General features: G+C 44.1%; 1 non-coding gene across 1 annotated transcript; it reads left to right on the forward strand.

The window, feature by feature from the left end:
• The first annotated feature begins 3,213 nt into the window (after positions 1-3,213).
• On the forward strand, positions 3,214-3,337 carry LOC137852836 (U5 spliceosomal RNA). The gene has a single exon (XR_011094065.1). It is a non-coding gene; the product is annotated as a U5 spliceosomal RNA (small nuclear RNA).
• The last annotated feature ends 18,807 nt before the right edge of the window (positions 3,338-22,144 follow it).

The raw sequence follows: 22,144 nt of genomic DNA on the forward strand, positions 1-22,144 counted from the left end.
AGGCAGTTCAAGACATAGCTGATAATGGGTGTTAGATAATATCTTGGATTCTGCAGTATAAATTGTAAGATGACTGTATTCTGTCATGATGAATATTAGATAATGATACCTTGTCCCTATAAGAATAACTTACTTTATTATTCAGAATGATCTTATGAGCTCTTTGGATTCATGGGAAATAACTTAGTAGAAATCATAAACTATTCAGATTTTGCTGAATATTCTAATCACACTTGCATCATTCTTAATTATGAATTTGGGGCACTGCCAAAAAAAGAGACAGAGGCAGCAAATAAAATTCTTCCATTAACTCTGTGCTGTTGGAGGGCTGGCACTGAGAGTGCCCTTGTGCTGTGAGATGGCTTGGATGTTTACTTTTTCCAGTTTTCACGTTACTGCAGCTCTTCCAAGTGTTACACATTGGGTACTGCCCAGCCACAGGCTCTAGATTTATCACTCAAGAAGGTTTAGCTCATTTATTTGGTGTTTAGGGTTCAGTAACAAATCTGCTTGCCTCAGCAAGGCAGCAAGGCTCAGCACCAGTGCACAGATCTCCCCACAGTGTAGGTTAAAAAATATTCTGTCAAAAGCAGTGCTGGCTGAAATTTATATTTCACCTGGTTTATAGTGCTCCAGGGTCTTCTCTGGAGGTGGATGTAACCAGGACTGTATTTGCCATGGAGCACCTTGGCCATGGGGATGTCATGGGGGAGCTGTGTTTGTCTGGAGTGTTAATTTGACCAGAGGACACTGTTTGTAAAGAAGAGTAGGAGCAGCACTGGGCACCTAAGCTGAAGTTCTTGAGAAGCCCTGTAGATCTGAAATGTAAAACTTTTGACTGCTGGAAAGCCAACATTTTTTATAGAAAGGAGCCCAACCACTTAAACACTGCTGGTTTTGACCCAGCTTGAAGGCTGACTGCACATACAAGCCCTGACACTACTAATGATTTCTGCAATGTTTTCTGAAGAAACACCTTCCTTAAAGATGCTGGTTTCTTTGTTGTTGTTTTTTTAAGGAGGAGTAATTTATCTGGGGAGATGGTGAAACACAAAAGGCCCTATCTTTTGTCCTTGATAGCTAGAGGGGCTAGCACAGAAGATGGCAGACTGGGAAAATTGAGTGAGTGTGTGCAAATGGAAAGAGAGATATGGGTTTGTAGTCTTATAGATTCCAGGTCTCACAGCTTTATATTGTATAGTGAGATGTGTTCAGAGGGAATAAAATGTACATTAATGGGGGGATGTATTTTTTCCTTGAACAAAGACAAGGGCCTCCCAGCAGTGTTAATACAGGTTGCATAGTTGCATCATGAAATTTTGTAAGCTTCAAAAGAGCTGCTTTTGCCACGTGAGCCACAAAACAATCTGGAGAACTCTAGCTGTTCTGACAGGAAAGCAGTGTAAGAGGTTTACTGAATAGTAAACAAATACATTACAAAAGACACTAAGTGATGCAGAATGCTCAGGGACATAGAGTAAATGATGAAAGACATTTGTCTGAAGAAAGCTGCTTGTGTACACGCATAGATTTTACGGCTCTGGCCATAGACAACCAACTCAGTGATGCAAACCACTGCAGTAGCCACAAATTCCATTCTGATTATACCTTTCACATATTCATGGATATATACATGTATCTATATATACATATATATTTATCTCAGAAGAGTCCTATGGAATCTGTGGATGACAATTCTTGCTATTAGAACTCATCCTCTGTGCTGGTATTTCAGGGATCTAAGCTTGGAAGTTGAGATCAACTCCAAAGAATTTCTGATCTTAGAGGCCATATGGAAAGGGAAAAGCTCTCCAAAATACTTTAGAGCCAGGGCTCAAACCTATTCCAGCTGTGCAGACCTGTCAGATTTTGCTCTGGAAGTAGTTTCTGTTTAAAAACCTACCTGCTTTCCTTTGTCTTAGATAAGCTTTCCGGGTGTATACAAAATTTGGAATATACGCTAACGTGTTCAGTGCCAGGTTTTACAACACAGAATTTTCTAAAGGTGGGAGAAGCATGATAAAATTTCACCTCCCCAATAAAGCGTGAGTTCATGCTAGTTCCCATGTGGCAGATTATTCAACACATTATTGAGGTAAAATATCAGAACCATTTTTTAAAGCTTGGGTAAAAAATTAAAGCAAGACTAATCATTATGGAGTACAGGAGTAAATGTTGTGCTTTTTTATGAGCTCGCAAAAACATGAATTCCCCATATGCAGATAATTTTTTTTTTTCATTATAGCTCTAGGGGGAAATTTCTTGCCGGTTTCCTTAGCAGATTTTCATATAAACAAAATTGCATGGGATCTCAGAAAAACTGAGCAGAGAAAAATGTGTTTTTAAATACTGAAGTTTGTCATACTTGTTATATAGCTACATATATATAGCACTGTAGTTACGCAGTGATGGCTGTGTTTATGTGCATGCTCGTATGAGAGTATGCATGTGCATGTCTGATTTTGAAATGTCTGCCTGTAAAAAAAAAGCTGAAGCTGTATTCCCAGAGCCTCTTTGTGAAAATCCTTGATTAAACACAGCATGTTCTCGGTGAATTTGTTGGGCAGGATAACGTAGTATCAGATTAATAAAGGTCTGCTGAGCTCCAGAAAATACAGAATACTTTAAAAAATGGTGAAATAAATGTATTTTTAACTTCCCACAAGAAGTATGAAAGCATTCGGGATATAAATTGCTGCTGCAGTACCAGAAGAATATTTATGTTCTTCTATTTAATTCAGTCTATTTTTTCGGTAGGTCAGTGTTTGTGAAAAGACACACACGGACTTGGTCCTTAGAGCTGGCTGAGGAACATCCCACACAGGGACTGGGACAGGCCATATCAGACTGATGTCTGCCAAGTCGGATTCCCTCTAATTTGCATTCAGATGTATGGGTATTGTGTGATTTCTGGTTTGAACCACAGCATCCTAAATCCCATGGTGGTCTCTGCCATCTAGCAGAGGCTGTGATAAAGAGGCGGTTGTTATCTGGAGATTCATGAGGAAAGACAGGTAAATCCCTAGCCATGCATATAGCCACAATAACTTTGAAGCACCTCACAAGATATATTTTATAAGAACAACCGAATATAATCATTCAGTACCTTCAGGTCATCATCAATGTTGAGAAGTACTGGTTGAGAAAGCTCAAGGTCACTAAATGCCAAGTACTGCATGTGAAGAAAAGCAATACCTAGAAAATTACTCTTACATAAGCTGGTTTCTCTTGATATCGTACAAATCTTTCACCTTTTACTAAAAATTTCCATGGACAGGAACAATCACAAATGTTGTGGCTTTATATTTTTTGACCAGGACGGGCAAACAGCGCGTGGCGCCTCAGAAGGGAGTTGGCGCAGGCAGGGCGAGCAGGCAGGGCAGAGAGCGCCCCCCTGCCCATACCAACACCTCCTCTTACGGCGGTCTGCCCCTAGGTCAGCTGCCGCTAGCTCAGCTGCGATGGTGGACACCAGGCACGGTGATCTCTCCAGAAGTCTGTACACACCCAGACCAACTGCCCGCTCAAAACTGCGGCAGTTCAGGTCTCCGGGTGCAGGGAGTGCCTGAGCCTGTTGCTACCACCTGCGGGGGGCAGAGAGACTGTGCGTGAGGTGCAAGCAGGTGGATGACCTGGTCCGCCTCATGGCATAACTCAAGGAGGAGGTCGAGAGGTTGAGGGATATCAGGGAGTGTGAGCAGGAGGTAGACTTGTGGAGCAACTCCCTGCACGGCCTGAAGGACAGGTACTGGAGTGAGACACCCCAAATGGGGGTGGACCCCCTGCCCTACTGCTGTCGGGCAGAGGCAGGACACCTAGGAGTTGAGGAGGAATGGAAACAGGTCCCTGCTCCACATCCCAGGCAATGCCCTCCCCCACTGGCCCCACCTTCCCAGGTGCCCTTACGCAACAGGTTTGAGGCCCTGGAGCTTGGGAGACCAGTAGCTGAGGAAGAGGTAGAAAGTCTGCCCAGGAGGATGCCAAGGGTGAGGAAGTCGACTCCATGCCTCAGGACTGCCTCCACCAGGACAGAAAGAAGGGTGATTGTTGTGGGTGACTCCCTTCTCAGAGGAACAGAGGGCCCTATTTGTCAGCCTGACCCTACCCGTAGGGAAGTCTGCTGCCTCCCTGGGCCAGGGTCAGGGACATTGCCAGAAAGCTTCCCAACCTGGTTCGCCCCTCTGACTATTATCCTCTTTTAACAGTCCAGGCTGGCAGTGATGAGACTGAAGAGAGAAGCCTGAAGACCATCAAACAGGACTTTAGGGGACTGGGAGAGTTAATGGATGGAGTGGGAGTACAGGTGGTGTTTTCGTCCATCCCTACGGTGCAGGAAGGGGTGCAGAGAGGACACGGAAAGCCCACCTGATAAACACGTGGCTCAGAGGCTGGTGCCAACACAGAAGTTTTGTTTTTTTGACCATGGAGCGCTTTACTCTGCACCCGGCCTGATGGCTGCAGACGGGTCCCTATCTCTAAGGGGAAAACGGATCCTAGACTCATTGAGAGTGCTTTAAACTAGGTAAGAAGGGGACAGGGCTGAAACAAGGCTTGTTAGAGCTGTTCCAGGAGTAACAATGGCAAGGCTGGGAGAGAAGGCAATGGCCCAGCTGAAGTGCATCTACACTAATGCACGCAGTGTGGGTAACAAACAGGAGGAGCTGGAAGCCATCGTGTGGCAGGTAGGCTACGACTTGGTTGCCATCACGGAAACGTGGTAGGACGACTCTCATGACTGGAGTGCTGCAATGTCTGGCTATAGGCTCTTCAGAAGGGACAGGCAGCATAGAAGGGGTGGTGGTGTGGCTCTCTATATCAGAGAGAGTTTTGATGTCATGGAACTTGAGGCTGGGAACGACAAGGTCGAGTCCCTATGGGTTAGGATCAGCGGGAAGGCCAACAAGGCAAGCATCCTGGTGGCGGTCTGTTCTAGACCGCCGAACCAGCATGAGGGGACTGAATTCTACAGGCAGCTGACAAAAATTGCAAAATCGTCAGCGCTTGTTCTTGTGGGGGACTTCAACTTCCCAGATATACCCTGGAAGCACAACACAGCCCAGAGAAAGCAGTGTAGGAGGCTTCTGGAGAGCATGGAAGCAAACTTTCTGACACAGCTGGTTAGTGAGCCTACCAGGGGAGGTGCCCCGCTAGACCTTCTCTTCACAAACAGAGAAAGACTGGTGGGAGATGTGGTGGTTGGCAACTGTCTTGGGCAGAGTTCCCATGAAATGGTGGAGTTCTCCATTCTTGGCGAAGCCAGGAAGGGGACCAGTAAAACCACTGTATTGGACTTCCGGAGGGCCGAATTTGAACTGTTCAGGGCACTGGTTGGTAGAGTCCCTTGGGAGGTGGTTCTGAAGGGCAGAAGAGTCCAGGAAGGCTGGGCACTGTTCAAGAAGGAAATCTTAATGGCGCAGGAGCGGTTTGTCCCCACGTGCCTAAAGACAAGCCGTTGGGGAAGAAGACCGGCCTGGCTGAACAGAGATTTGTGGCTTGAGCTTAGGAGAAAAAAGAGGGTTTACAATCTTTGGAAAAGAGGGCGGGCCACTCGGGAGGACTATAAGGATGTTGCGAGGCAGTGCAGGGACAAAATTAGAAAGGCCAAAGCTCCTCTGGAGCTCAATCTGGCTACTGCCGTCAAAGACAACAAAAAATGTTTCTACAAATACATCAATGCAAAACAGAGGACTAAGGAGAATCTCCAGCCTTTACTGGATGCGTGGGGGAACTTAGTTACAAAAGATGAGGAAAAGGCGGAGATGCTTAATGCCTTCTGTGCCTCAGTCTTTAGCGGCAATACCGGTTGTTCTCTGGACACCCAGTACCCTGAGCTGGTGGAAGGGGATGGGGAGCAGAATGTGGCCCTCACCATCCATGAGGAAATGGTTGGCGACCTGCTATGGCACTTGGATGTACGCAAGTTGATGGGGCCAGATGGGAGCCACCCGAGGATACTGAGAACTGGCGGTGGAGCTGGCCAAGCCGCTTACCATCATTTACCAACAGTCCTGGCTAGCGGGGGAGGTCCCAGTTGACTGGTGGCTAGCAAATGTGATGCCCATCTACAAGAAGGGCTGGAGGGCAGACCTGGGAAACTATAGGCCTGTCAGTTTGACCTCAGTGACAGGGAAACTCATGGAGCAGATTATCTTGAGTGTCATCACGCAGCACTTGCAGGGCAACCAGGTGATCAGGCCCAGTCCGCATGGGTTTATGAAAGGCAGGTCCTGCTTGACGAACCTGATCTCCTTCTATGACAAAGTGACACACTTTGGGAAAGGCTGTGGATGTGGTCTACCTTGACTTCAGCAAGGCTTTTGACACCATTTCCCACAGCATTCTCCTCAAGAAACTGTCTGCTCGTGGCTTGGACTGGCGTACGCTTCATTGGGTTAAAAACTGGCTGGATATCTGGGCCCAAAGAGTCGTGGTAAATGGAGTCAAATCCAGTTGGAGGCTGATCACTAGTGGCATTCCCCAGGGTTCAGTACTGGGGCCGGTCCTCTTTAATATCTTTATTGATGATCTGGATGAGAGGATTGAGTAAGCTCACAGATGACACCAAGTTAGGTGCATGTGTCGATCTGCTCGAGGGTAGGAAGGCTCTGCAGGAGGATCTGGATAGGCTGCACCGATGGGCTGAGGTCAACTGCATGAAGTTCAACAAGGCCAAGTGCCGGGTCCTGCACCTGGGGCACAACAACCCCAAGCAGAGCTACAGGCTGGGAGATGAGTGGTTGGAGAGCTGCCAGGCAGAGAATGACCTGGGAGTGATGGTTGATAGTTGGCTGAATGTGAGCCAGCAGTGTGCTCAGGTGGCCAAGAAGGCCAACAGCATCCTGGCTTGTATAAGAAGCAGTGTGGCCAGCAGGTCTAGGGAGGTGATCGTCCCCCTGTACTCAGCTCTGGTGAGGCCTCACCTTGAGTACTGTGGAGCAGGAAGTGGTTATTCGTTGTTTCTCAAGACCATAATAAGAACAGGAAGGTCTTGAAGTACCAATTGCAGGAAGTGGTAAGGACATCTTCTGGAAGATCCAGGACATACACAGACTATTCTCATGTTCTTTCAATATCTGCTGCTGACTTTCAAAGAAATGATACAGAACTAAATGGACTTCTTGACAATTCAGTGTAACTTTCCCTTACTAAATCTAACCATCAGTCCAGCTAGTGCCATGTCCAGTGTGAAAATTTATTCAGGTGCAGGGAAGTGTCAAGCAATGCGGAAAGTATGGTTTCTATGGCAGTGATGGATAGCCTCACATCATACATGGTTCACTTTAGATTACCCATGCTTTGAATGTACGCTGTTGGGTGAATCTCATAGTATCTGTGGGAATTTTATTTTCCTGTAAACTTTACTATTAGGTTTGTCAGAATAGTTTGGGATAACTCAGGGTTGATAACTTGGTTCTATCAGTGTGCTGATGACTCTGGAGGGCTGGACTTTGAGTTCGATACCTTTTCCTAAAGACAGCTTTTATATCAGGGCAAGTCTTAAAAAATAGATGTGACTCTGGCAAAGGGTCACAAAAATGATGAAGAGACTAGCATCTGACATACGAAGAGGGGCTGAGAGAGCTGGGGCTCTTGAGCCTGGAGTAACCAAAGCTCAGGGGTTCTCTCATCAAAGTATATACGTATCTACTGGGAGGGAGTAAAAAAAAAAAAGCTGGAGCCTGGTTCTTTTCAGTGGACCCTTGTAGCAGGACACAAAACAACTTGCAGTTGTGTACTTGTATGTAAATAGGTGGCAGGCAGTTACTGCATGTATAATTTGGCTAAGTGCCTTGGAGTTCTGCGTTTCTAGCTGGAGTAATTTATGCAATGGTGCTGTGTCTGGACAGGCACACTGTCATATTCTTTTTGTGTCTTGGTACGCTGTACTTGTCTTAATGGAGGTACCTAATGTCCCTCTCCTACTGCTCCCTGGGAGCCAATGCCTAAGCATAACTTTCTACATCTAATCCTAATAAAGTACAGCATCTTCAGCTGTGTTTTAATGTATTGGCATGCTAAACTTTTATTAGAGAGGAGATGCCAAAAAAGTTTTACAGAAAATGGATTGATTAATTCAGTCTCCTAAAGAAGTCTTGATTAAAACTGAGTAGTGACATAAGTAAAATATTTATTTTTGTGTGATAAATGTATGTGTATGAAGTCGTTAAATCAATGTGAATTTTGCACAGGATTTTTTTTTCCCAGAGATTTTTTTTAATCACTTTTCAATAGTAATGACAAACAGTCTCTGAAGAACACTGTAACTGACAGGTGAAAGATGAGGAATGGTCTATACACTAGGTCAACAGATTATGTGTATTAGTAGGAAAAGAAGAAAAACTGTTGTTCAGATCTTACATCTAGCATTTATCTTACACCAAGATGAGCTAGCATTCATCTTGATGTAATATAAATGGTCCAGAATCTGGCTAATTCATATTTCTGTGGTCTGGAGATAAGAAAATTAATTTCTGAGAGTTCACGATGGAATCAAGATCAAACTTATGATGGCCTATGAACCATGGTTCAATTTGACCTTGTCAAAATATTTCATCAATGTATAATTCAGGAAATGGAAAACTCAAAGGTTTCAGACCTTTACAATCAAACAAGAATAAAAATGTGGATTTGTCTTGCCCAGTTCTTTTTTCTGAAAAGCAAACAAAAGCTCACAAATATGAGGCTTGGAGTAGGGATGTGTACAGGATGAATGCCATGAAATATAGCAGTTGAGAAAGGAATTGGTTTTTATGTGTTGTATGGGCATTTGCCATTGATGGGCTACTGGTTTTCTTTTTTTTTTTTCTTTTTTTTTTTTTTTTTCTTTTTTCTTTTTTAAATCTGTAATCTGGGGAAAAGTAGCTGAAAATCAAGCTAGAGGTGATGCCCTCTGGGTTAAAGAGTATTGGATTCACAGCCCAGAGTTTTATCTTTCCTACAGGATGCGTTTTTCACAGTAAAGTATGCAAACACAGAGTACTCTTGAGATGGTAGCTACATCTGTCCTTACACAAACAGAAGAATGTTTCTTCTTGATAAACACCAGGAAGAAAAGAAGCAGAACACAAACAGAGTGAGGAGAGCTTTTTCTTTCCTAAGGCATAAAAGGTGTGCACTGGTTCCATATATACTACGTGTTTAAAAAAAAATCTACAAATAATCCCAAACCATAAATTTCTCCCTTGATTGCTTATGTATATTGGCAATAAAGGTGCTTTAGCACAACAGGGACAAAACACTGCTGGAAAAGTCTGTGGGACTTTTCTTGAATGCCCAGAGAATCATCATAATGCACATTCAGAAATGTAAATCCTACTCGGCTGTTTGTGAAATGAGATCTGGATTATGCTCTTTGGGGAAAGCCATGACCTCACGGGGTTCCTAAACTGCACTGCAGCTTTGCTGTGGTCTTTATTGTACACTGAAATGATCTGGGCAAAAGATCAAGAGAGATTAATCTGAAAAACATCCACTTTACAAGCCAATAGGGAATCAAATTATACACACTGGAGATAAAGAACAAATCTGTTTGTTAAAATGTGCTGATTTGCATGAAATGTTGTAATTTTGAAGAAATTTACAGAGCAATCTCTTTTTATTCTGTGCTGCATAATAGCTTCTCATTCTTATTCAAGTCTTGACAATTGGGAAGAAAAGGGACACAGTGAAAAATAATATGACAAAGCAAGTTCTCTTGATGGTGAATCTAGGAATTGACTTGGTACACAGGGGCCAAACTATCTTCTTAATATTTTTTGGAAGGGAAGAAGATAACCATATTTAAATATTTATGTAGAACAGATAGCTAAAAAATAATGTAGCCATCTCATAAAAAAAGAAAGAAAATGCAAGCCAGACTTTTTGGAAAAAATTAATAGAGAAATTAAAGATAGTTGAAGCCAGATTTGGGTGTTCAATGAACAAGTAAATTCAGGAGATTTAAATGCCTTCTGAAATTAAATGCCTACTGAAACTCACTTTGCAGAGTGGATAATCAGTTTGCATATCCTACTTGGAAAGCTTTGATTTGACTCATGAAATGGGGCAGGCTATGGTATACCTTCTCTGGCTGAGAGGTGCATTATTTAATGAGCAGTACTACTGACTTCAAGAGGAATTGTGGGTTAAAGCTGTTCTGCAAAAGTGATGCAGTCTATTCAAAATAGTAATTTACAGTTTTGTGCAGAGAGAACATGACGGAAATAAGAAATAAAAATCAGAAGAACTGCTAATGCTGGAGTAAAGCCATCAGGCTGAGCTAAGCCAGTAAATCAAGGAGAGAAGTGCAATGCAAAAGTTTCATGTCAGGATATTGATGGTTAAAATTACTCTGTTGATATTTAAAAAACAAACAAAATGAGAAAAAAAAAAAAACACAAGGTGGAAATAAATGCAGAGTTAAGTTGGAATGCTTTGTCTTCATGAGAAAGCAAGGGATGGAGAAGTAGAAACTTCCCAGTCCTGCTGTTGAAATTTAGTAACTTCCCAGAAATGCTGCAACTTTGCATAGTGCTATAGTGTCAGATGGGTTGTGGCAGCTGACCAAGGAGTAGCAGTCACTCACTAATGTGAGGTAAGACGTATTATCTAGGCTTTCATGCTTATGGCAAGCTAATGGCAGTACTATGTTATGTGGCCTGGGCTTCTTTCTTGGTCATGGTTTGTAAGCATTGCAGGCGTGGGAATACATTTTTGATTGGTGCATTTGAGATTAGTTTTACTTCTCTTGGTTTAGCTGTGTATAAAATTACATTTTCCTGTAATTACAGAGCCAAAGAAGCAGCACCTGATCTGAAATGTGAACCTGATATGCAAGAATCCCTGTAGATACTTGCTCTTGCATTCCCAGCCAGAGCCCCTGAAGCCAGAGCCTATGTGCACATGGCTGATGGGGTGCACATCTGGGTAGCACCTGGAGCCTCATCTCTCCCTTGACATCACACATTAATGTCAACCCAGAAAAAATTGGGCCTGATTTTTCTTCTCTCATGATGGGTGGACAGGAGAACATTACCACTTTCCTGGCCTTTTCCACCCAAACTGTTCCTCCTTTGTTCTTGCAGATTTAGTTGCCCTTATCTCCTGAGGTGGGAAGCTTGCCAGCCTCACTGCAGCTCTCTGCTGAGTCTTCCCAAAGGTTTCCTTCTGCCTGGTTCTTCCTCATTCAGACACTTCCCATCATTGATGAAGAACTGATTTGTCAGTTTTCCTCCTTTCGGGCTATGCTGACTGCGCCAGGCTTCAATAGCCCTTACTGTCTTTTTGGCTTTCACCCCAGTGATCTGCAGCCTGCCTCTGGAGCAGTCTGTCCTCTCTTTTCTCCCAGCACCACCTACTAGCTGGGTTTTGACACATCCAGCAGACAGAATGCAATGAACATTTCCATCACTCCCTGTTCATCTGCAGCTCTTGGGGACTGGTCTTACCTCGCAGAGCCAGTGAGGGAGCGTAGGGTCTGGCCACTAGTTGCTGTGTGTCCATGCTGGCATCCAGAAGTCAGGAAATTAGTGCACAAAGTATTAATGAGATGAAAATCCTCTCAGCCACTGTCTCTCACAATTGACTTTTTCCCCTTTCTTTCCATGGGGCTGTATCTGTGTTCCCTGCTGCCTTCTCTGTTACTTCTCTCATGTTTTGTCTGCAGTTCCCTGTTCCTCTCCCATCGGATGTATTTTTATAGTGCTCGACTCAGAGCAGTGTTATGATTTTGTAATGTACTGGAGGCTGTGAGTCTGACTGAGACCTCTGTAACTTATAGTGCCTACAGGTACTTGGCTTTTACGGCTGTTAATCCCTCTTTTTTGTTTACCTCCCATTCCACATGACCATGGAGTATGAATACCATTTTCCCCTTAGATTCATATTGATTTGGGTTCTGAATTTCTAGTTATTCTGTAAAAAGTAATAACAAAATTGTACAGACCTATTTCATCAGTAATAGTGCATGGTAAGAAGCAATAAACCTGCACAGCACAGGTGAACATAAATACCAGTCCATAAATGCAGTAGTCATCCACTGAACAGGTAGTGCAAAACTGAACAGGTAGTGCAAAGTCTTTTTTTTTTTCCAAATCTCATTTTCTCAGTTCAATTGATTAAAAATCAATTTTGACAATGCGAGCCATTCTCTTAAGACACAAGCTAATGGAAATATTGTGATTCACTCACAATTGTCAGGTGTATCTGTGAAGTGTAGGAATCATCTATGGTGATCTGAATTTCCTAATAGGCATGAAGATGGAGAAATACAGTTAATATATATTTAGGAGAGGGAAGAAAACAGAAAGGGAAGGTAAATGCTGGGAGAAGGTGATGAATCCATAGTTAAGTTTTTCTTACAGACATGGATGAGAAATCCTCACTGGATTACAGTCTGTTGCCTAATGAATAAGTGAATATTCACTTCACGAGTGATGTTCCTGGAGGCTGGTTTGTACCCTTGCTCAGCAATAAATCACATTACCATTTGTTTTCATTAGAAATTTGGATAAGGAGGATGTTCTGAGGAATGACAATTCTCAAACATGAGAAGGAAATGCAGAGTTTTTTAGAGGACAGAATTGCAGAATGATTGTAAATCCTCAGATTTTGTTATTAGTTTGTGTTTCATGTTGCAAATCTAGTATGATTGTCTAACATATCTTTAACTGCAAGGTGATGGTCCCATTGTGAGAGCTCCTGAGCAGACATACTTGTTAATACCACTTCCAAGTATTCCAGCCCACCACTTGGGAGTTTATTCTGTTTCTCAATTTTCCACATCATTGCTTCTATACTTGAAAACATACACCAATATTGTTTTTCCTGGCATGCTGCTTGGTTAAAACACAACAGTAGATATACAAAATATATCAGTGTGTGACATAGGTAAAAGAGAAATGAAAAAGTGCGTATATACATATATTATCTAAGTTCATGACATAAATAAAAGATAAGAGCCTGTCTATACTGAAGAATCACAGAATTATCTAGGTTGGAAGAGACCTCAAGATCATCGAGTCCAACCTCTGACCTAACACTAACAGGTCCTCCACTAAACCATATTGCTACATTCAACATCTAAACGTCTTTTAAAGACCTCCAGGGATGGTGACTCCACCACTTCCCTGGGCAGCCCATTCCAATGCCTCAAAACCCTCTCAGTAAGGAAGTTCTTCCTAATATTCAACCTAAAACACCCATGGTGCAAATTTAGCCCAATCCCCCTTGTCCTGTCACCAGGCACGTAGGAGAATAGAATAACCCCCACCTCACTACAGCCTCCTTTAACATACTTATAAAGAGTGATAAGGTCGCCCCTGAGCCTCCTTTTCTCCAAGCTGAACAAACCCAGCTCCCTCAGCTGCTCCTCGTAGGACTTGTTCTCCAGTCCCCTCACCAGCTTCATCGCCCTTCTCTGGACTCGCTCGAGCACCTCGATGTCCTTCTTGTAGTGAGGGGCCCAAAGCTGAACACAGTACTCGAGGTGCGGCCTCACCATAGCCGAGTACAGGGGGACAATCACTTCCCTCGCCCTGCTGGCCACACTGCTTCTTATACAAGCCAGGATGCCGTTGGCCTTCTTGGCCACCTGAGCACACTGCTGGCTCATATTCAGCTGACTGTCCACCATCACTCCCAGGTCCTTCTCTGCCTGGCAGCTCTCCAACCACTCATCTCCCAGCCTGTAGTTGTGCTTGGGGTTATTGCGCCCCAGGTGCAGGACCCAGCACTTGGCCTTGTTGAACTTCATGCAGTTGACCTCAGCCCATCGGTGCAGCCTATCCAGATCCTCCTGCAGAGCCTTCCTACCCTCGAGCAGATCGACACACGCACCTAATTTGGTGTCATCTGCAAACTTACTGAGGGTGCACTCGATCCCCTCACCCAGATCATCATTAAAGATATTAAAGAGGCCTGGTCCAGCACCGAGCCCTGGGGAATGCCAATAGTGATCAGCCTCCAACTGGATTTGACTCCATTCACCACGACTCTTTCGGCCTGGCTATCCAGCCAGTTTTTAACCCAACAAAGCATATGCCAGTCCAAGCCACGAGCAGACAGTTTCTTGAGGAGAATGCTGTGGGAAACGGTGTCAAAAGCCTTACTGAAGTCAAGGTAGGCCACATCCATAGATTTTCCCTCATCCACCCAGCGCGTCACTTTGTCATAGAAGGAGATCAGGTTCATCAAGCAGGACCTGCCTTTCATAAACCCATGCGGACTGGGCCTGATCACCTGGTTGCCCTGCAAGTGCTGTGTGATGACACTCAAGATAATCTGCTCCATGAGTTTCCCTGGCACTGAGGTCAAACTGACAGGCCTATAGTTTCCTGGGTCTGCTCTCCAGCCCTTCTTGTAGATGGGCGTCAAATTTGCTAGCCGCCAGTCAACTGGGACCTCCCCCGCTAGCCAGGACTGTTGGTAAATGATGGTAAGCGGCTTGGCCAGCTCCTCCGCCAGTTCTCTCAGTACCTCGGGTGGCTCCCATCTGGCCCCATCAACTTGCATACATCCAAGTGCCATAGCAGGTCACCAACCATTTCCTCATGGATGGTGAGGGTCACATTCTGCTCCCCATCCCCTTATACCATTTTAGGGTAGTAGGTATCCAGAGAGCAACTGGTTTTGCCACTAAAGACTGAGGCACAGAAGGCATTGAGCACCTCCGCCTTTTCCTCATCTTTTGTAACTAAGTTCCCCTCCGCATCCAGTAAAGATTCTCCTTAGTCCTCCGTTTTTAGTCCACCACCACCCCTTCTATGCTGCCTGTCCCTTCTGAAGAGCCTACAGCCAGACATTGCAGCACTCCAGTCATGAGAGTGGTCCCACCACGTTTCCATGATGGCAACCAAGTCGTAGCCTGCTGCACGATGACTTCCAGCTCCTCCTGCTTGTTACCCACACTGCGTGCATTAGTGTAGATGCACTTCAGCTGGGCCATTGCCTTCTCTCCCAGCCTTGCCATTGTTACTCCTGGAACAGCTCTAACAAGCCTTGTTTCAGCCCTGTCCCCTTCTTACCTAGTTTAAAGCCCTCTCAATGAGCCCAGGATCCGTTTTCTCCTTAGAGATAGGGACCCGTCTGCAGCCATCAGGCCGGGTGCCGAGTAAAGCGCTCCATGGTCAAAAAACCACAAAATTTCTGTGTTGGCACCAGCCTCTGAGCCACGTGTTTATCAGGTGGGCTTTCCGTGTCCTCTCTGCACCCCTTCCTGCACCGTAGGGATGGATGTAGGGAGTACAGACACCACCTGTACTCCTGCTCCAGTCCCCGTCCCCTAAAGTCCCGCTTGATGGTCTTCAGGCTTCTCTCTTCAGTCTCATCACTGCCAGCCTGGACTATTAAAAGAGGATAACAGTCAGAGGGGCAAACCAGGTTGGGAAGCTTTCTGGCAATGTCCCTCACCCTGGCCCCAGGGAGGCAGCAGACTTCCCTACGGGTAGGGTCAGGCTGACAAATAGGTCTCTCTGCTCCCCTGAGAAGGGAGTCGCCCACAACAATCACCCTTCTTTCTGCCCTGGTGGAGGCAGTCCTGAGGCACGGAGTCGACTTCCTTGCCCTAGGCATCCTCCTGTGTAGACTTTCTACCTCTTCCTCAGCTACTGGTCTCTCAAGCTCCAGGGCCTCAAGCCTGTTGTGTAGGGGCACCTGGGAAGGTGGGGCCGGTGGGGGAGGGCATTGCCTGGGATGTGGAGCAGGGACCTGTTTCCATTCCTCCTGCGCCAACTGCCGCGCCTCTCCCTTCTGAGGCGCCACGCCCTGTTTGCCCGTCCTGGTCGCCGCGCTCCCTAGGGGCAGCGTTTGACCGGCCGGGGAGGGGGCGCTGCTGGCTCCGCCTCTGCCTCGTGGTCGCCTCGTTCCCCTCCCTGGCGAGGGCTGCCGGGCCCTGGCAGCTCCCTCGAGTGGGCTCGGTGCCGGAGATATGAGCCCTGCCCGGCCGAGCCCCCGCTCTGCTGCACAACGCGTCTGCCCCGGAGCCGATCGCCTCGGCAAGTGGCATGTGAAACTGAGTGATGTGAAGTAACTAAGACGTAAAAAAAAGGAAAAATAAAATCAATGATCTTAATAGCATAACTGATACGGTGGAGTGATATTTCACTGGTATACTCATACTGGGATAGCTGGGAACCTGATTTCTGACCCGTGTAAATTGCTGTTTTTGAAAACCAATTGCAATGTCCATTTGAGAGCCACATGGGTGAATGACACTGCCTGTGGATGTGGGTCATGATAGAAAACTATTAGTAATAGTCATCAGAAAGGAAAAGGAGTTGAATATTCTGGTCAAACCAAACTCTTATAGAACCTTAATGATTCATGTCAAAATCCAGAAACACAAGTGAGAGAAGAACTGTGGCCGGAAGACGAAAAAAGTTCCCTTAAGCACTGTTGATGTGGTTGAACAAGGAGAGTAGAGGATATTCCTGCTTCCTTTTCCCACCACCAGTACCTCCCATCAAAAAACAAGGTCATGTTCTTTCATCCTGGACCTTTTTCTCTCCCAACTCCTCCTTTGGTCCTTCAGTGCTGATCAGAGGAGGCTGAAAGCATTGTGATATCTGGGATGTGTCCATTCCCAGGACTCTCTGAATCATCATATGATGCTGGCAGGCAGCGTTGGTGCAGATAAAGTTGGTGGGAGTCAGGGTCAAAGCTTGATTTTTTGTACAAACCCATTCTCTTTTGTTTGTGTCAAGAAGTGCTGAAAGGACGCCTAGGGCATGGCGGGTTCTGTGGTAATGTTAGAAGACCCATCACAAGACCTCACTTGCCCAAGGGCAGCACTGTGAGGACAGATGTTCCCTGGGAGCAACTGGGAGTAGTCTCCAGTCAGCTTCAGCTGAAGTTAGTCTTTGCGAGAGAGAGATTAGTCATTTGTTTTCTCTGCATTCCTGAGGCTTTTCTCTTTGCTTGAACTGCCAAAACGCTCCCTTACACTGAGCTGAATACATTGCTAGTGTCCTGAATGAGATTCGGTGTGGTAGTGCTCTCTTGGATGCTGAGCATCCAAGATGCTGATGCTCCCTTGAATCCAAGGTGAATGAGTGCATGCACCAAGTGGCCCTGAGCTGTCCCATTTGGGTATGGAGAGGTTAAATAGTGCTAATGTGGGATTTAATGCCAATTGCAAGGCTTTTGTAGAGTCCTGGCTGAATACCTGCAGAGATGGCGAGGACTGATGTCCACATTGCTCTGACCACAGTGTGCTCAGGACCTACATGAACTCATTCAGAGCTGTCTTTGAGCCTGGGTATAAACCCCAGTCCCATTCTCTGACTGCAGGGAGGACGTACTCTCTTGGTATGGCTGACTATATATATATTTACACTACATATACGGAGTCCAACCAAATCCTTTTTTTCTCTTGAACTATCTGCTGTTAACTATTGTTTTGCTCAGGTTTTAATAATTAAAAAAAATATATAAATAAGTGCAGCATCTATTCTAACCAAAAATTCTATTTCTAGCCAAAATGGCATCTATTCTAACCAAAAAATTTTAATTTTTAAACCTAGCTCATAAATCTATAAATCTGCTTCTGTAATATATGTAAACTTTATGTCTTATCTGATGTCAAATATTCTCAGTCCTTCTGTCTGCAGTGGGAGCTGAGTGCCAACTACAGACCAGGGCTTCCCCTTCTCTTGAAGGCAGTCATGGCACTGAAACCAGGACATTGCTTGTAGTATTTCATAAAGAGCACAACACACTCAATTTCAGCTTTCATTTTTTCTTTATAGCTAATCTAATAAGTAACAAGATGTGTGAAATAGTGCAGTTAGTGATGATCAGTGAGCACTTCTTAAAGGTCAAGAAATGTCATCTTTTTTTTTTTTTTTTCCACGTTGTCACTCATAAAGGCTGGGTCACTGCTATGTGTGAGTGAGAGACAGGCAAGGCTCAACCTGGATGGGGAAAAATCCTGGAGACTTCTATTTTCTCCTTTGAGGCAATCTCCATCGTCATGAATGCATGTGTTACAGCTAGTACTGCTGAAAGCTGGGGTGGTTATAAATATATATACTGCCGAAGGCCAAATTCTTGGTGTTGTGTGAAGCCCTTGGCAATTATGTGAAGTCAAAACCCATCGTAAAGCTCTCAGGTCAGAGTGGCCTTTGCAAATATTACTGTGCTGCACAGCCATCAAGCCCTGCTATAAATTCAATCTTCAGTGAAGAAAGGGAGCCCAATTATGGCATCTTTCAACAGAGGGGCATGAATTAATAAATTAATTACATTTGGTGTAATAGGGTGATTTCAGGAGAGGGCCCTGTGGAGTCAGGTACTGGTGCCCAGGGAGCACGGAGCAGCATCTGGGAGTATGAAGGCAGCAAATGCTCCCTTAATATTTTTGCTTGGGACGTCCTGTGCACTGGAGCCAGACCCCAGGGCAGGGCAGGCTGGGGTCGACAGACCAAAACTTAGCACACATGCTCTTCTTCGGGACCCTAGTATCAATCTGCCTGACGTTCTGTTCAGAACATCTTATCGGTGTAAATGCTGGTGCAGGTTTATCATTTTTTCATACCGAGGAGCAGAGTTGCCTTAGGTACTTAGCAGGACTTGCTATAAAATAGGAAGTGTTGGGAGGGTTCAGGCAGTGTGGTGCCCCTTGGCTGTGGCTGTTAGCAGATGCTGAAGGGGAAAACTTGTCCCACTGATAGACATTACGGAATAATCTTCCTAGAAGGGAATTTGTCTCTTAATTCACAGCAATTACTATTTTGCTTATTCAGTAAAACACTTTAAAAACAAACAAACAAACAAACAAACAAACAAACAAAAAAAAACCACTAAATTTCTCATCTGTGGGATTTGGGGATCCTTTAAAGATATTTAGCCTTTATGGTGTCTTCTGTCCATATCTTTCCCAAGATAACCCCATGGTAAACCTTCTGCCACCCCACATAGAATATGTTACTTTATGCTAGTTTATTTGTATATCCTGATGTTTATGTCATCAGAGAGGGTAAAGGGCTAATTTCATGGCATTTTTTGTTTTTATACATCTCTTGTGTATCTTCTCATTCATTATTCTTTGAGTATCTTTTATCTTTCTGACCCTTAGTTAGAGGTTTTCTGTGCACCTAAATGTTTTATTTGCCCTTACTGCATTTTTGGCTGCATTTTTTGTGAGATGGGAGAGAAGCACTGTTTCCTAAGACAGCAGAGTCTTTAACCTTTTCAGTAATTATTTATGTAGCATTAATTACTGTATTTTTAATAGTTGGCTTGTTTTCCTTCCCTTTTGTTTTCATTGCCCATTTCTATTACATTTTTACTAAGCTATCACAGTGACCTCCTGGCCATGTCCTTTTGCAAGCATATTTACATATCACAGAACAGAATGCTGAGTAAAGGAAATCTGGCCACATCACTGTGATTGGGCTGCCTATTTATATAAAACAAATATTTAAGTATAGTCTGCAATTTTGGAGCTTTGCAGTAATACAAGTAGAATCAGATCTTTATTAAGAGACTGAAAAATCCGGTTATTTAACCACACTGTACTGAACTAGAAAAATATTCGATTTTGGACTGGAATAAGACTTCATGAAATCTGCAGCAGAGTGATACTGGCAGGGTTTTTAATTTTTCATTATTTTTTTTTCTTTTGCTGTTTGGTTGTTTGCTGACTCTACTTATCAAAAGCAACTAGGAAAGAGCATAAGGAACTGAATTGTAGTGCTAATTCTGTATTTATTTGTGATTAAATTGCTTTCCTGTGCTTTGATTTGTGAGGAAGGGGAAGCATAAATGGATGACTAAGGGATTCAGCTGCAAAACTCCCCTTAATTTCTGTGCCTGCTGTTTGGTTGAGCAGTGCAACAGGCTTCTTCTTTCTCTGAACTTCTTCAATGCTGCCCACAGTATGCTGAATATGATAGAAAATGTTTTCTGGTTTAACTCAAGAGCTTACAGTCTAAGCAAGAAAACTGCAGTGAGAATTAATTATTGTATTAATTATTGTATATATAAATAAGAATAAATTAGTGTGTGTATAATGATTAACAAGGCTGTTTACTCTTTTTCTGTGGAACCTGTGAGAAGAAAGAGTTGTTGGAGTGTGTATGCACAGTGGCTGAAGACTGCAGTAGGGAAGGGACTCCATGTTCTCCATCCGGAGAAGCTGTGGATGCCTCATCCCTGGAGGTGTTCAAGGCCAGGCTGTATGGGGCTTTGGGCAACCTGGTCTGGTGGGAGGTGTCCCTACCCCTGGCAGGGGGCTAGAATTAGATGGTCTTTAGGGCCCTCTCCAACCCAAACCATTCTATGTGTGGAAGACGGGACAGATCAATAGCAGATTGTGGTGATATTTCATGGCTGATGTCCTCACCTTCAGTCTTGTAGTGGTGGTGCTGTGATCAGGTAGTGCTGACAGATCACCAGCCCAGGTACTGATCTGTGATGTACTAAGCAGTGCAAGCAAGTAGAAAGGACTCTTGGTGATATTACTGTGTTTCAGTGAAAGGACACAAGACGTTTATTTGGGTGGCAAAACAGTCCCTTCAGCCTTGTTCAGCTTGCTTGTATCCATGCAAAAAATAAATAAATAAAAAAAAAGCCTGCAGTATGGTGAGGGACTGTGGTCACAATGTACAGAGGACTGTGGTGAATTCAGGCACTTTCTAGGAGGTGTGCTCTGTCTCAGTGTGGGTCCTGTGGCATTGTGATCTGCTGTGTGGTTGTAAAGGACTCTGTGGTTTTACAGTCCAGGGGCAAAGCATTGGCTTTTCTCCAGGAATGGAAAAGCTCTCAATGAGTCTTGAGTCTAGTCCATGGGTACTCTCAGTAGCCAGGTCACAGGAGGTTTGGAGAAGCATCTCATTCTCCACCTCTCCACCAGTCAATGGCAATGTTTGCTCCCATGGCTCCCATTGCAGAAGCTGGTGCAGAATTACACCATGCTGATGGAACCTGTGAGCATTTCCAGAATAAATTTAAGAAGTTCAATATTCTCCTCTTGTGCTCGGATTCTGCTTCTAAATTATTTGTTTGAAATAGCGTCTTCTCTTTCTCTCCCTCTCTTTCCTTCTTTTTCTCTCTCTTTGTTTTAAAGTATTATATATTCTTTAGCACCTTAGGCTGCTGCCTGTTTCCATTTTGCCATCCTTTGGTTCTTTGTCTTATTGACGGTAAAAAGGAAGAATGCATTGAATTTGGTCCTTGCCTGTTAGTTGTGTTTGTTTACTTGCTGGTGAATTATGCTGACATTTCCCCCTCGGGAGAACTTGTCTGCTGTACTGCAAGATGCACTGTTCACCTATGAACATTACCTGGCTTGATGTGTCCGCAGGGCCAGTTTTCTGTATATGGAGAGGCCAGAAATGAAATAAAATCACAAAAGAAAGCAAGGAGAAGAAAACAGAAGTAGGCATATTTTGTAGCATAACTTTCCTGCATCTATTTGTGTGGCAGAGACAGAAAGGCAAAGTTGTAAGAACTGTTTTTTTGAAACTGTTGCTAGAGAGTACTTCTGTTACTCCATGTGAATATTTTCCATGATGTGACACACAGAAATAACAGATGAGTAAGCCATGGTGTTTAATTTTTCACTTTTCCTAGCCAGGCCGTGTTTTATGGTTTCTATGAAAAGGGCAACGTAATATCTGGGTAGCCTTGAGGATTAATTTGCTTTCTTCTGGGCTGCGCAATTTGACTAAGAAAAGAGGTGTTTTTACAACTATTAGTTTAGTTATATATAATATCTAAGAAATTATATAATATTGGATGTCACTAATCATCATATAGAAGAGAAAGTTATTCAGATAAGAACATGGCAGCAGCCCATTGACTGTAGCAGCTCTGAGTTCCTGCATCAGTATAATGCTTAAAAGTGTGCTTCATTTTAAGCACCCGTAAAAAGTATCATTACCTTTTTAATGTTCGTTCTTAAATAACACTCAGTGGCCCCTTACAATTCAGGATGAGGGCAAAGCAATTGTGGAGCTTGCCTGAAATTAGGCGAGAAACCAAGGGCAAAGCCAAGACTTTCTGACCCATGCTCCTGGCTGTTGCTGTTGCTTGCATTGTTAGCTGCTTTCTTTCAGCTGAATGGAGCTGAGTTTATGTTTATGTTTATTCCGCTGTCGTACAACTAAATTCAGTCATTTGACAACTTTCATTGCATGCCAAGTTATTGTTGCATTTCAGCTTTTGA

The sequence above is a fragment of the Anas acuta genome, chromosome 2 (assembly GCF_963932015.1).
Source record: "Anas acuta chromosome 2, bAnaAcu1.1, whole genome shotgun sequence".
NCBI classification, from domain to species: domain Eukaryota; kingdom Metazoa; phylum Chordata; class Aves; order Anseriformes; family Anatidae; genus Anas; species Anas acuta.